This window comes from Suncus etruscus, chromosome 12 (assembly GCF_024139225.1).
Source record: "Suncus etruscus isolate mSunEtr1 chromosome 12, mSunEtr1.pri.cur, whole genome shotgun sequence".
In the NCBI taxonomy this organism is placed as follows: Eukaryota; Metazoa; Chordata; class Mammalia; order Eulipotyphla; family Soricidae; genus Suncus; species Suncus etruscus.
The window spans coordinates 31,067,673-31,083,793 of record NC_064859.1 but is presented as its reverse complement, the minus strand read 5'-3'; positions in this window follow the sequence as shown (position 1 = coordinate 31,083,793).

Here is a 16,121-nt window from a genome sequence, read left to right as displayed (position 1 = left end):
GTGGCTGAGAGTGAATCAAAGGTGAATAAATGACACAAACATAACACAACTTGTGATGGGTGTCAGTGAAGCATAAAAAGGGCTAAAAGGATTAACATAAGGCACAAAGAAAAGGTTAAAGTACGGTAACAAGGTACCTGGTTTATGCATCTTTTCTAGTTATTTTCTTCCAAATACTTCGAAAAAACTACATTTCCTCAATCTTCTTGTGATTAATTAACCAAATGACAAGCTCTGATCAATCTTTGGCAGAAGTAATATATCACTTGTAGGGTAAAGTGGTTAAAAGTCATAGATGAGGATTCATGTAGAAGTTTGGAATATCACAGGATACAACCTGGAAAGTTTTCCAGGCTTGGCACAGACTTCACAAAAATTGAAATAATTTTTGTTGTGTTAAATTGCTGAGATATCCATTTTACTTACCGCTACCTCCTTTAGACTTAGTCATTTCTGCCTGCTGCATTGAGCCAAAAAAAAAAAAATTCGAATAAATAAATTATCTCAAGGAAACAAGAAACTATCAAAAATATATCATATTTTCCGGCGTATAATACGACTTTTGAAACAAAGTCAACTGAAAATCGGTGGTCGTCTTACATGCCGAGTATATCCCAAAAAATGTTTCAATATGCCGCTAAACGAAAATTGTCTGAATATTGCCACAAAATGAATTTTCCAACTCGATCCTGCACCAATCACTGCAAGGCTGCTCAGACCGCCACTCTAATCCAAACAGGCTTTTTTTTTTTTTTTTTTTTTTTTTTTTTGTGGTTTTTGGGTCACACCCGGCAGTGCTCAGGGGTTACTCCTGGCTCCATGCTCAGAAATTGCTCCTGGCAGGCACGGGGGACCATATGGGACGCTGGGATTCGAACCGATGACCTCTTGCATGAAAGGCAAACGCCTTACCTCCATGCTATCTCTCCAGCCCCCCAAACAGGCTTTTTATGCATGCAAATTATACAGTGTTCTGTACCCGAATCTACACTGTAAAAAGCCTGCTCAGATTGGCCAGAGTCAGAGAGGACGTCTGTTACAGCATAACCTTTGGACCTTTGCTTGTTGTGATTGGCTCACTGTGGAAGATACAGTTTCAGCACAGGAACATTCTGTCTTATACAGCAAATATAGGCCTAAACCTATGTTTTAACTGTAAAATTAGGGGGTCGTCTTATACGCCAGAAAATACAGTAAGCAGGAAAATAGGGCTGGCAGGTCATTCAGGATCTCATTGCTGAACTCTGTTCTACAGGTAAATGCTAAAGCAATTTAGATTCTCTATTTATAATAGTGCAGTTCTCTGTCTACTTCTCTTAGCTCAAATTGCCAGCTATCCATCACTGCACCTCTGCACCACCCATCTTTCATAAGTTAGGCTAATTTAGATAATCATTAGAAAGTATTCTTGAACCAGACTACTTCATGGCAGTCTACAAATTGACTTTCTTTGAGTCAGATGCACTCGTTAGGTCCAATTAGCAATAGCATTGGAATTAAGTCATGAGATATAAAACAGAGCCACTCATATTAAAGAAAGACTTGGAGAATTTTGCTACAATCAGGAGTTAAGGGTAAATGTTCAAGTTGTTAGGTAATGTGACTATGACAGGTATATGTTAGTTTGTGCAGTAGATTGGGATAAAAAACCTTTCAGGTTAGTGAGAGAGATTATTACTCTATTGCTGTGCTAATTGACCAAAGAACTAGTTGGACAAATGCCTTGACCCTGATCTTAACCTTGTAACTTCTGGATCTGAATGAAATTTTATTGAATGGACTAGTTTTACTAATTAAGAAGTCTTTCTAGCTGAGCCAGGAGCAATGGATCCAATGACCCTGGGTCAAACAAATGCAGGAGTTTTCTGATCTCCTAGGCACTTGATCTTTTTAAAAAAAAAAAAATTTTTTTTTTGACACACCTGGTGGTGCTCAGGACTTACTCCTTGCTCTGTGTTCAGAGGGATTACTCTTGGCAGGCTTAAAAGGACCATATATGTATGTTTGGGGGATCAAGCCCCGAGTCAACTGCATTCAAAGCAAGGCATTTTACTTGTACTATTTGTCCAGTCCCCAGGCACTTGAAATAAGGATCTAAAATGTTTGATACTGGGAGCTTTTTATTTTTCAATTGAGATCAGAACAAAGGGAAATAGTTGGGTTGAAGAATAACTTAATGGTTCCCTGAGCAGTGCTTGTAGTGACCCAAGCTCTGCTGAGCATGGCCCTAACCACCAAAACAAAAAAGAAAAAGAAAAACTGGTCGTTGCTTCAGGTCAGTGATAAAAATCTGTTTTAATTATGGTTTTAATGTTAAAATATAAATTATGAACTAATTTACTGTACCCTGGGCATTTGGTTACTCTACTCATAATATGAAATAAGAGTTTCTTTATGCTTTTGCTTCTTGGTTTTGTTTTGGTTTGTTTTTGTTTGGTTGGTTTTGGGCCACACCCAATCATGGTCAGGAATTACTACTGACTCTGCATTCAAGAGTCACTATTCGTGGGGTTGGGGGCCACATGGGATGGCTGGGAACCCAGGTCCCTGGAAACCTAAGACAAATGCCCTACCCATTGAAGTATCTTTCCAAATTCCCCCCTTTATTTGGTCAGAGCTTCCTCCTCTTTGTTTGTCTCTTTATTTGTGCCAATTTCAGTTGTTTTATTGTGGAAAAATGCCACAGGAAACAATATTGAGAATCTCAAAGCAGGATTCTAGATTCAAACACTGATTTTTTTTTATTTTGTGTTTTCAATGATGCTGTTTTAAGTACTGAACATACAATAGCAAATATCTCTGATGTCCTAGAAGTTATATTCTAAGTGAAGATTAAATGTGACAGTATAAACAAAATGTCTATTATGCTTGAGTTGTACAAAGTTACTTCAAAAAGTGATGAATGTGACCACCCTCCACTCTTCAAAGATTCTATGGCCATTGGGAGGAAATCTAGGAGCAAGAACAGTATTGACACAACAAAGGCCTACACTATTGCAATGCAGGGACTAGAAAATAAGCTTAATAACTGTACTCCAGAGCTGAGACTTACTTGAGGAAATAACAAATCTCTATATTTCCATCCTCATTTTGAAGTCCTTTCGGTGCTGGGTGCACTGGGAAGTTGCTACTTGGGAGAATCTGTGCTGAGTGGAGCCTAGGGTCCCACACAGGGTATCCAGATTGTGAATGGAAGAAGAGGCAGATACTGGCAGAGGAAGGTGGCAACCAGAGTCATACCTGAGTCTACAGATTGGAAAGTTTCTCAGTAAACCAGAATTGGGAAACTAAAACTAGAGACTGTAAGCCGGGTATTGAGACTCAGGGAATGGTTGAGTGACCTGCCTTGTAAATAGAATGCCATGAATCAAGTTTGCTCTTAACACCATGTTAAGATGAGGGCAGGATGAGGGCAGTGAGATGTCAGAGCAAGTTTAGTGTCCTCTCAGCTCTAAAATCAGTCCATCTAACTAGGGATTTTAACATGATGAAGTTTAGAGGAAGGAAAAGGTCTTAGGAGAGAAGAGAGATGGACCAAGATGATCATGTCTTTTAATTATTCCTCTTCTAAAATCTATTCAGCTATAGTCTTGCCCAAAGTACAAGGACTCATGCTTAAAATGCAAGTTAGGAGCAGCACCTGGGCAGTCATGCAGAGGATGAGATGATTTGTCCTTAAAGTCAGGCTAATGTGCTTGCTCTTTCATGCACATCAGGACTTTTGAAGAGCACTTTCTGTATCCTGGACAGGGTACTTTTAGTGTCACAACTGTCTCAAAGTAGAAACAAGAGATTTAAAATAAGTTTTTGTGCCTCCTTGGTAGCTATAATATTATATAGGGTAAATATCTAGGATAAACCAAAAAGTCACAGGGACAAATGATGTTTCACACCTTTATTTTGGAATTATGTGCAAAGTTTGCCACATCCCTCATGTTTAATATCACATAGTTAAATTGATAATCACTCCAGATGAACACGATGATCTGTAATTAAATTATTAGTCATTGTTCTGTTGCATAAAAACACTTGATTTCTCAACTCATGGACAAAGCCTGTAATGAAGGTTGCTGGCTACTGAGTCAATATTTACCACTGAATTATGCAAGGTTATAAAAATTGATCAACAATGGTGCAGTACTGTAATATATAATTGGAAATAAATATTTGGTCTTAAACCTGGTCCTGGCACAAAACTTCTAGAACCTTGAAATTTCTTATGTGCTGAGAGTAATACAAATTTTTTGTTAGGCTTAATGAGCTTATTTTTGAAAATTACTAATGTAACTGAAGGATAAGTGTCTATTGCTAATGGATCCAACTACATGACTAAGTTGAAGGAGTTTTCAGTTCCCTCAACCTCCAAAGAGGAGAGAAATTTGGGAGATTTAGTTGAATCACCAATGACAAATGATTCCATTAATCATACCAGTGTTATGAAAGCTCCATAAAACCCCATAGGGATGCAATTTGGAGAATTTCTGGTGAGCATATAAAGGTTCCAGGAGCATGTGCTCAGAGAGGACATGGAAGTTTTGTGCCACAACCCCTGTGCATCTCTCCCTTCTGGCTATTCCTGTGTCACATATTTTCATAACAAATTAGTGATCTAGTAAGTAAAATGTCTCTTGGAGTTCTGTGAGTCACTTTAGCAAAGTAATCAAACCTAAGGAGTTATTGCAACCTCCTATCGCCTACTGGTTGTTCAGGAGTTCAAATGACAGCCTGGACTTTCCATTAGCATCTGAGTTGAGGTGAGGGAGGTTGACTTATAAGAATGATTCCTTAACCTATGGTACCTGGTTATCAATAGGTAGATAGTGTTAGAATTGAGAGTTAAAGTGGTGCTCAAATGGCTCCTGAGGCCCTGATAATATATTATTTTTATTTAATTCCTTAATCAAATCACTGTGAGACAATTACAAAGTTGATCATAATTGAGTTTCAGTTATACAGTGCCCTTCCCACCAATATCCCCAGTTTCTGTCCCACCTTTTCTGCCCACCTCTGTGGTAGACATTCTTTCCTTCCTCTCCTTTCCCTCTTTCCCCTTTTTCTTCTTCCTCCTCCTCTTCCTCTTCTTTCTCTTCCTCCTCCTCCTCCTCCTCTTCCTCTTCTTTCTCTTCCTCCTCCTCCTCCTCCTCCTCCTCCTCCTCCTCCTCCTCTCAGTCTTCCTCCTTCTCCTCCTACTCCTCCTCCTGCTCCTGGGGATTGAATCCAGGTTGGCCGCTTGCAAATCAAGAGCCTTACCAGCTGTATTCTCTCTCTGGCCATGGACTTTTACTTATTGATAAGTAAACTCTTCCAAACCTCACATAGGAATTAAATACAAAACTCCTAAGAGGTTTAAAAAAAGATGACTAATTAGATAAATTATTAGGTCATCTGTTAAACACATAAACTCTGTTTATGAAACTTCAAAACCAATTTCTAATAGGGGAGCAAAACAAAAAGGGCATTTGCTTTATTAAATAATAAAACTCTGCAAATCTGCATGGTGTATATTAGTCATGCTTTAACAACCCCCTTTTGCTTTAAGGAAAAAAATAGAAGAATATATAAAGAGAACTCTGGGGCACTTAGGTCTAACAGGAATTCACAGTACAAACTATCACATGAGTTTTTTCAAAATGCAGTTTTCAAAAACAGCCTCATCAAGAGCTTAGAACTTATAGGGATATTGTAAAATGTAACTGAAATTTAATGTATGTAAATACATGTACTATCCATAAATAAGGTACTTATCACAGTGTCTAATACATTGCAAATGCCTAAATAACTCACTGTTATTTTCCCTTTGTTTTAGTCCACTTCTGTCATGTTGCACTCTTATCTCAGCCCTATTACCAAATTTCTCAATGTCATGGCATCACAGAGACATTCAGAACAATTAGTCATTGGTGTGTAAAGTGTAACAATAAAATGAGAATGATTTATTGAGCATTTACTTGGTAACAAACATTGTACCTTTAAAACCATCATCACATATGATGATGCTTTTTAACAACCCTTGTTTTTTTTTATATATACATATAGATCATGATATATCATGATCACTCCAATTAAAATGTGAGGAAAATTTTGACTCTTGATTTTCTTCAAGCATAATCTCCCACAGCTGATTTAGAAAGAAAAATGAAAATGTACCAACTTAAGTCAAAATAAATCAAACAAGAAAAGGCTTGAGTCTTTGACCATGATGACTTATTATTATTATTATTATTATTATTATCATTATTATTGGGTTTGGGGCTGCACTGAGCTACATTTGGGCTTCTCCCAGATCAGTGCAGTGTTCAGCAAATTATGAAGTGCCAGGGTTGGCCCTAATTCTGCATGCAAAACACATGCTCCAGCCTGTTGACTCTCTCTATAGTCCACTTGCTATTCAGGAAAGAAGTGTTTATCTAGTGTTGATTGTTTACTATGTCATGTTAAATATTTTGGCTGAGGAGAAATTAATTATGAGTGAAACTAGGAAATTGAAATGAAAGTATTTGTCCGAACTTGTATATGATTTAAACATTTAAACATAGCACACATTTACATTAGAATAATGATAGCCTAACAAATTTAAATACTATGTTCCTCCAAAAATAGAAATACTATATAAAGGATCATCATCATCATATCTATGGCACTTTTAATACTTAAAATGAATTCTTATTTTCTTTTCTATTATTTTTTTTCACAGAAAAGTAAAAAATTTTAAATACCAGAGTTTAGAAAGAGCTTGGTATGTGACAGTATTGGGCAAAGTGTTGATCAAACCATCAGAAAATAGATATATTTGCTCTCTTGAGCTGGAGGCTAGCTCTAGCCGACATGGTGTCTGGGGAGACCCCATGTGGAAGGCCTTCTCCCTAATTTGGGTACTCTGGGAGCCTTGATAGGCCCCCAGCCTTCCCCTCTTTTGCCCCCCGGCCTCCAGGCCTTCTGGGGTGGCAGCCCAGGCGGCCAGACAAGGTGGGTGTCGGGGGTCCCTCCTGGATGGGGTCCCAAGCTTTCCCCGCCCTTCCCCCAGCTCTAGGGTGGGAAGGGCACAGGGTGTAGGGCAGGTAGATCCTGGCTTCCATCTCTCTATCCATCCTCTCTTGAGCTGGAGGCTAGCTCTAGCTGGCATGGGGTTTGGGGAGACCCCATGTGGAAGGCCTTCTCCCTAACTTGGGTGCGCTAGGAGCCTTGATAGGCCCCCAGCCTTCCCCTCTTCTGCCCCTGGCCTCCAGGCCTTCTGGGGTTCCAGCCCAGGAGGCCAGAAATGGTGGGTCCTAAGTTGGGGTGTGCTGAGATTTGCTAGGTTGCACTGTTTGTCACTGTCAATTTCTGACCAGTCTACATATGGAAAACCATGCGGGGGCTACTGCCCTCGCGCACACTGAATGTATCAAGAGTATTCCTTATCCTTATGTTATGTTTTGCGTATCCAGAATGTCCATTTTGTATTCTGCCCTTTCCCACACCCCTACAAAGCTCATTTTTACTCCTTAACTCTCTCCTTAACCCCCCCCCCCAAACATCACTAACCCACTTAACTCTTTTTAACTTCAGTACTGCACAATCCTAATCACAGACCAAAGCTGTGCATTGTGTGTAACAACCCCAAACGGTTTCATAAGACATAAAATGGACACGTATTTCTTTCGATTTTTTTTTTTTTGTGGTTTTTGGGTCACACCCGGCAGTGCTCAGGGGTTATTTCTGGCTCCAGGCTCAGAAATTGCTCATGGCAGGCACGGGGGACCATATGGGACGTCGGGATTCGAACCGATGACCTCCTGCATGAAAGGCAAACGCCTTACCTCCATGCTATCTCTCCGGCCCCTCTTTCGAATATTTTGTGTTTTTTCTCTAACAGCTATAAGTCTTACTAAATATTCTCTTATACAGTGACGATTCTAACCACTTTTTATCTTCTCTTTATGAGCTGTTCAACAAGGAATTTTGGTGAAAGAGTCCCCCAGTTTAATGCTTATGATTGAACATGTCATGGGGATTGTTCGACTTGTTCTTATGGCCCCCTTATGTGCCAATAACGCCACGTGGCATTGCTCCTTTTTTGCATAGACACATTAAAATGGGAAAATACTATACATACAAATAAGATCCTATCTAATAGAGATTGGAACACACAAATCTTGTAGTGCAAAGGGACCTTACACCCTGAACATTGACTAATGACCTGGCACAGGCCTCAGAAGAAAGGGCATTTTCCATTCACCCCTGAACCAGGGAAGCCATCCACAAAACATCCAGGTTTGTCTATAACATCACCTGGAAGCAATCCTCTACCACGGAAGACCCTACCACTGCTCAGACATCGACCTGCTCAAAAGAGACTTCCCTTAACACTGAGAAGACTTAACAACAACAACAACGACCTGCTTACAGAACAGGGCTCCCTGCATTGCCCTTTAATTGTGAGGTGAAACGAGATGCTCCACATCCTGACTTCAATGTAGGATATGCAGATTCTAGGATCTTTAATATAGAAACATGATACCAACAACAGAGACTGTGTGAAAAATAAAAGTGTGTTGGCACTACAGACAATGTCTTGGGTTGACGATCTAGCTTGCCTGGAGCCTAGAGTTGGTCTTATGCCAGGAAACTTCAGGGGTAGGGTCTCTTTGTATTTAGGCCAAGGTTATTCCTTTCCATGCCCCCATATTTTGGTGGGCCTATCCAAACAACAATTGCCACTCTAACACCGTTTTTACTGTGCTCCTTTGACTCTAATCCTTAAAAAAAAAACACTTAAAATTTGAGGTTAACTTAAGCTAATATGCATGTACATGGAAATGTAAAAAATACTATGCGTCTAATGTTTAAGGAGTTATGTTAGTTTTATGGCTTTAGATTGCCTTGTGTGCTGTTAAGAAATATTATAATGTGTTACAATCTGGGGATTTGAGGGAAAAGTAATTGTACATGGATTCTGTTTTATTTATCTTAATGTTCTTTGGCTAAAAGTTCAAAGTTAAGATATCAGCAAGGGGACTTCTTTTGAGAATCATGTTACGGGTGATTGTCCTTCCACTGTAACTTTACCTTGTCCTCTTTCTTTGCATCTTTGTTTTCATTATTAAAAATAAAAATTAAAAATTAAAAAAAGAAAAAAAAAGAAAATAGATATATTTGGTGAGGTAGCTAAAGATAATTTGAAGCAAGTTTTACATTAATACATAAATATAATTTTATCAACTAAAGCTTAAAATATGTTCTCCAAATGGACATTCTGGATCTTTTAAAAGCACAGTCTTTTGCCTTTTACTGGGATACAACTTTGTACAATAATAAGTTATTATTTCAACCTTAACTCTTTTGTCCTGACCCCAAAATCCCTTAAAACAGGAATTCCAAACTTGTACTCCACATATTGCACTCAATTTTCATGGGTTATTTTTGTTTGCTTGTTTTGAGATCACACCTGGTGGTGCCTGGGAGCCAATTAAGTGCCAGGAATTAAACCTGTATTTGATCTTGTAAATGACCTTGTGTACCAGCCCTCTGAACTGTCTTCTCTCTGTGCTAGTTTTCAAAAAAATTAAAACAAAATTAATCTAGGTCATCCCAATTTACTTCCAGTGAACACCATCAAATGCTTCTGGCATTGAAAAATTATTACTACTGTATTTTCTCTCTGAAAATTTATTATGATCTTGTCTTGCTGGTTTCCAGCACCATCAACTAAGGTACCCACAACCAGGGAAGAACTCTGTTTGAAATGGTCCTTATAAAAATTTTTTTAAAATGGACTTAAAGTGGTTTTAATATTTTCACATGGAACTTATCATAATTGTCGCTTATTTCTCCCTTTCACTGTAACCCAGCCTGACATCACCTATTAACATTATATGCTTCAAACTAGGAACCATTAGAGCTTTCAACACCAGCAAAGTTATGATGATATTTCAAAAGAATTGGCTGGTCTATGATTTCTACTTAGAAAGCATCAAAGGGGCATACATATTTCCCATTCTAATTCAAACTCATCTAGATGTCTCCCTTCCCAATCCAATACTTAATTTTATTTTTTGTCAAATAAATACTTTTTTTTTGGAATAATGAGAAGAGGAAAGAAGAGATTCTGAAGAGGAACACCCATTAAAAATTTACAGACTCCATGGTCAGAGTGATAGTACAGAGGATAGGGTAATTGCTTTGTATGTAACCTACTGGGTTCAATTCTTGGCATCCCAGAAGGAAACTCCGGTCTTGCAGGAGTGATTTCTGAGATCAGAGCCCATAATAAACCCTGAGCACTGTGGGAGTATGCCTAGAATTGGGAACAAAACAAAAAAATGTAATAGAAAAAAAATTACACACTCTAAATTGGATGCAGGTGAGTTTAGAATAGAATGCGTATTAAAAATTTTTATAGATATATTTTCTATGAGTGCTGGAGAAGTAATACTCCCCTTCCCACCCACTTTTATGGGTTTTCTTTGGCTGGTTGAGCAATCAAGTTAACATCAGACAAATTAGTAGTAGAAAAGAAACAAAATTACTTTTTGTAATGCACACACACACATATATAAATAATCTACACATATGTAGAACTAGAGGTGAGAAGGAAAATGAGCATATGTTCTGGGGTAGAGGATGATTTAGGGGGTTGGGAAAGAAGAGAAGGACTCCCATGATGATAGAGTAATTCACATAATCAGATACTCTATAATTATATGTTTGTCTTGCCATATAGATATAGTCCTTTGATAGAAAGTTTATTTCTATTAAACATTCTAATTTAGGTCATCCTCCCAATTTTCATTATCCTCGGGTAGTTGAGGGAGTGGTGAACATTTCTGGAGAGTCTGCAGAGCTTAATTTAGCTCAAAATCTTCCAAGTGCCAAAGTAATATGTTGTGAAGGCCTGTTATGAATTCTTAGCTTTCTGACAACACCTAGGCTTGCCATCTAAGAAGGAAGATCCAAATTGTTCTAAAGGCAAGTGATAAAAACATACAATTTCATCTCTGTCAAATGTGATATATATCAGGGAAGTGGAAAAATCCTGAGGCATTAAGGCTGAGAAGGTGCTGAGAGAGTAAAGTAGAACATCTTAAGTTTGCTCACAAACAAGCACAGATTTATTCCTTATAAATGTACTCAGAAGTGAGTACATTTTCCAGTTTGTAGGACTCAAAGTTGTCAAGTATGCTACTGAGGTACTATTTTATTTCCTATGGGTTGAAAATTTGAAGGTTCTATATCTATATAAATATAGATGAAAATTTGGTATGAAAATTTGGTATGAAAATTTGAAGGTTCTATATCTATATAAATATATACATTGATATATATATAAATATATATGATAATGTTTAATCAGCATTGAGAAGCATGCTTAACATTTGGGTGTTTACCTGTTTAGAATAGCATTGATGGTGGTGGGACGATCTCAGGCATAGGTGAGAGCCCTGGGGGTTCAGCAGCCTAATCAAGTTTTATCAGGGAAGCATCCTGTGACAGGTCAGTGGCCCCGCAAGATAGGCATGCCACTCTGCACAGCTCTGCTGTCACAATTTCTTCTAGTCAATGAGCCCCAGGGCATATCATTAAAAAAAATCACTAAAGTGTAAAGTTCACAATGGGAAAGCTACACAGAATCCCTCCACACTTAGTGAAGTTCTGAAGTGGAGTTCTGAAGATGAAGATGGTAGTTTTGAAGATCCAATTAGTATCAATTACCTATATACTATTTCTGATAAGGATGTTAGAGGGGAAATATTGAAGATGTTCAAGACTCAAAAAGAAAGGGAGAGAGAAACTTAAACTGAATCAGAAATGAAAGGGAGGTTGTCATTACAGATACTACAGGAATTCAAAGGGAATCAGAGATTACTTTGAGAATCTTTATACCACAAAACAAGAGAATTTGGAAGAAAAGGATACATTCTTACATACCTATAACCTCCCAAGATTGAATCAAGATGATGTGGAATACTTAAATAGATTTATCACCACCGAGAAAATTGAAATGGTAATTGAAAAGCTTCCCAGAAACATAAGCCCAGGCACTTGTTTCACTAGTGAATTCTTTCATATGTCTAAAAGGGACCTACCTACTGGCCATCTTTTCCAGGCTCGTCTGGGAAATTGAAGAAACAGAACCATTCCCAGTTTCTATGAAGCTAATATCTCCCAGATACCAAAGGCAGAAAGAGATCACACACACACACACACACACACACACACACACACACACACACACACACACACACACACACACCACACAACTACAGAGAATTATATCCTTGATGAACACAGATGCAAAAGATCCTCAACAAAATAGTAGCTAATAGAATCCAACAACTTATCAAGAAAGTTATATACCATGGCCAAGTAGGATTTAATCCAGAGATGCAAGGATGCTCTAACATTTGCAAATCGATATAATTTACCATATCAATAAAAGGGAAACAAATTATATAATTATATCAATAGATGCAGAGAAAGCATTTGACAAGGCCCAGCACCCGTTCATGATAAAAACACTCAACAAGATGGAATTAAAGAAACTTTCTTCAATATTGTCAAAACCATTTACTGCAAGCATTATACCCAAAGGAGAAAAACTTTCCTCTAAGATCTGGCATAAGACAAGATCACCTCTTCTTGCCACTTCTATTCAAAATAGTACTGAAAGTACTTTCCATAGCAATTAGGCAAAAAAAGATATCAAGGGCACCCTGTTAGATAAGAAAGAAGTCAAGCTCTTACTGCAGATAACATACTATATTTAGTAAATACAAAAAACTGCCAAAGACCTTGTAGAAACAATAAATTTGTATAGTAAAGTGGCGGGCTACAAAATTAATACATAAAATTCATGGCATTACTATACACAAACAATGAGAGAGAAATAAACAATATTAAAAACAATTTTATTCAGAACTGTATCTCAAAAATCAATTACCTTGGAGCCAATTTAACTAAAAATGTGTAATACCTATACAAAGAAAACTACAAAATAGTGCTTAAAAAATAAAAGAGGATATCAGGATGTGAATTAACATCATTAAAATGCCAATAATTTTTAAAGCATTGTACAGATTTAATAAAATCTTTATAAGAATACTCATAAAATTTTTCAAAGAAGTGAATCAAAAACTTGAAATTTATTTGGAACAATAAACATCCACAAATAGCTAAAGCAACATTTGGGGAAAAAAAAAGATGGGAAGAATCACTTTCCCCAACTTAAACTGTACTATAAATCAGTCATCATTAAAACAGCATGGTACTAGAATAAAGATAAACCTTCGGATCAGTGGAATAGACTTTAATATTCTGAGATAGACCTGCAGGATAAAGGGGCAAAACATACACAGTGAAACAAGGAAGGCCTCTTTCACAAATGGTGTTGGGAAAACTGGTCAATTACATGCAAAAAGTGAACTCAGACCTCTTCCCCCCACCATTTTTTACAAGTTTAATTTTTTTTTTTTTTTGTGGTTTTTGGGTCACACCCGGCAGTGCTCAGGGGTTATTCCTGGCTCCAGGCTCGGAAATTGCTCCTGGCAGGCACGGGGGACCATATGGGGCGCCGGGATTCGAACCGATGACCTCCTGCATGAAAGGCAAACGCCTTACCTCCATGCTATCTCTCCGGCCCCAAGTTTAATTTTTTTATATTTTTTGATATAATTTTTATTTTGACCAAAGTGGCTTACATATCTTTCACAGTAATATTTTAGGTACATATTAACAATGTGTCAGGGGATTTCCCATCACAAAGTTGTCCTCCCTCAATCCCTGTTCCCATCTTGCATCCCATATTCCCCACCCTCACCCCCCGGGCTGCTAGTATAAGTGGTCCCCTCTGTGTATAGCTTACTGCTTGCTGATCATACAACTGTTTGGTCTTGATACCCTACACTCTTTCCCCTTTTATTTGAGAGGCAGTACTAGATTGTTCAAGTTATCTGGTTTTGTTTGAAGAAAAGAAGAGCAATAAAAATGGGGTAAAAATCAAAGAAGCCAAAAATGGGCAGAGTGCTTTTAGAGGCTCTCAACCTCAGTTTGAGAGAGAAAAGGGAAAAAGGAAGTGAAACACCACAACCATACAAAAGGAGATCTCACATAAAAAAAAAAAATCCGGGCCGGGAAGGTGACGCTAGAGATAAGGTGTCTGCCTTGTAGGCGCTAACCAAGGAACGGACCCCGGTTCGATCCCCCGGCGTCCCATATGGTCCCCCCAAGCCAGGGGCAATTTCTGAGCACTTAGCCAGGAGTAACCCCTGAGCATCAAATGGGTGTGGCCCAAAAACCAAAAAAAAAAAAAATCCATGAGCACTACAGCAATAAAGACAAGCACCACATAATAACCACGGTCCTGAAATGGAGACATACAGAGCGCAAAAAGGAAAAAGGAAGAAAAAAATTGAAGACAACAACTTCAATATCCAAACCCAAACAAAGAAATAAAAAATATAAATAAATAGATAAATAAATAAAAAAAGATTATTTTGTGCTGTTTTTTTTTTTTTTTTCCTGCATAGGCACAGTAAATATTGGGGACATTAGAGAGGGAATTCCTTTGGCCTAAAAGCTACAGGGTTTCTCCACCTTTGAAGTATACTGTCATGGGAATAAATATAGACTCCTTGCATGTTCGTTTGTTTACTCTCCCCTCGGTGCCTTTGTGGTGTATGGAAGGTTTTAGCTCCCTCATGGGTGATAAAATCAGACCTCTATATCTAGAGATCTTGGTATCTGCACGGGTCCAGGAAAGGAGCTTATTGTGAAGACTTTCTTTGTAGTTCTAGAAGTTCTGTTCCTTCACTGTTGTTTTAATCTGTCTTCTTTAGTTGGTGGTCTTGGTCATTGCACTGATCCCAGTATGGAGCCTGTGATAGTCTTTTATTATGTCTCCAGAAGACCCGTTCACTTGCAATTGTCTCAGTCAGACCTTTGGAATTAGAGATGTTGGATGTTGTACAGATCGTAGAACAAGTTTAATTTTTATTGTGACCAAAGTGAATTACAAATCTTTCACAGTAATAGTTAAGTAATATTTAAGTGACATAGTAACAATGAATTAGGGGCATTCCCACCACCAGTGTTATCCTCCCTCCACCCCTGTTCCCAGCATGCATCCCATATCTTCCTCCTTTGCACCCCAGAATGCTAGTGTAACTGGTCCCCTCTTGAACAGCTTGTTGTAGAATGGGTATCGATTCTGTTGTCATTGTCTTTGAATTTGGTGTTCACATCTGATCATTTTTTATTTCCACTCAATATTCATATGACTGTTCGGTCCTGATAGCATTTTTGCTCCCTCAATTTATGAGGCAGAAAAAGATGATTCAAGTTATGTGGTTCTGTTGGAAATAAAAGAAAGAAAAAAAAAAACGAAAGAAAAACTGGAGGAGTCCGTCTAGAAGCTATAAATATCAATTTAAAAGAAGAAAGAAAAAAAAAGAAGAAAAAGATAACAACAAAACAAAACAAATAAAAAACGAAAACAAAAAAGAAACCAACAAAGCAACAACAGAAAAACAAAAACCAGCAACTACAAAAACCAAGCAAAAAACCAAAACAAATAAAAAACCAACCAAATAAACAAAAACAATCGAAAAACCAAAACCAGCAACTACAAAAAAAAGATTTGTGTTTCTTTCTTTCTTTTTATTTTTTTCCTTTTTGCAAAGGCACAGTAAGTTTTGGGGAAATTAGAAAGGGAATTCCCTTAGCCTAAAAGTTACCGAGTTTCTGTGCCCTTGAAGCATACTGTCATGGGAACAACAATAGGCTCGTACATGCTCATTTTCATGCCCAAAGTCTTTTTATGGTGCCAGGAAATTTTCTGCTCAGTTGTGGATGATAAAACCAGGCCTCTCTAACTAGAAATCTTGGTGTTTACACAGGTCATAGGATGAAGCCTTGGATAGAGTCTTTCTTTACGGTTCTGTTCAGTCATTGTTGTAATCAGTCTTTTATAATTGTATATCTTTTATAATTTTATATAATTGTATATAATTTTATATAATTGTATATCTTTTATAATTTTATAATTGGTGGTCTTGGGTTTTTGCACAGATCCTAGGATGAAACCTGGGATAAAGTTTTTTCATTGTTTCCAGACATTCTCTTCTATCACATTTGTCAAAGTCAGA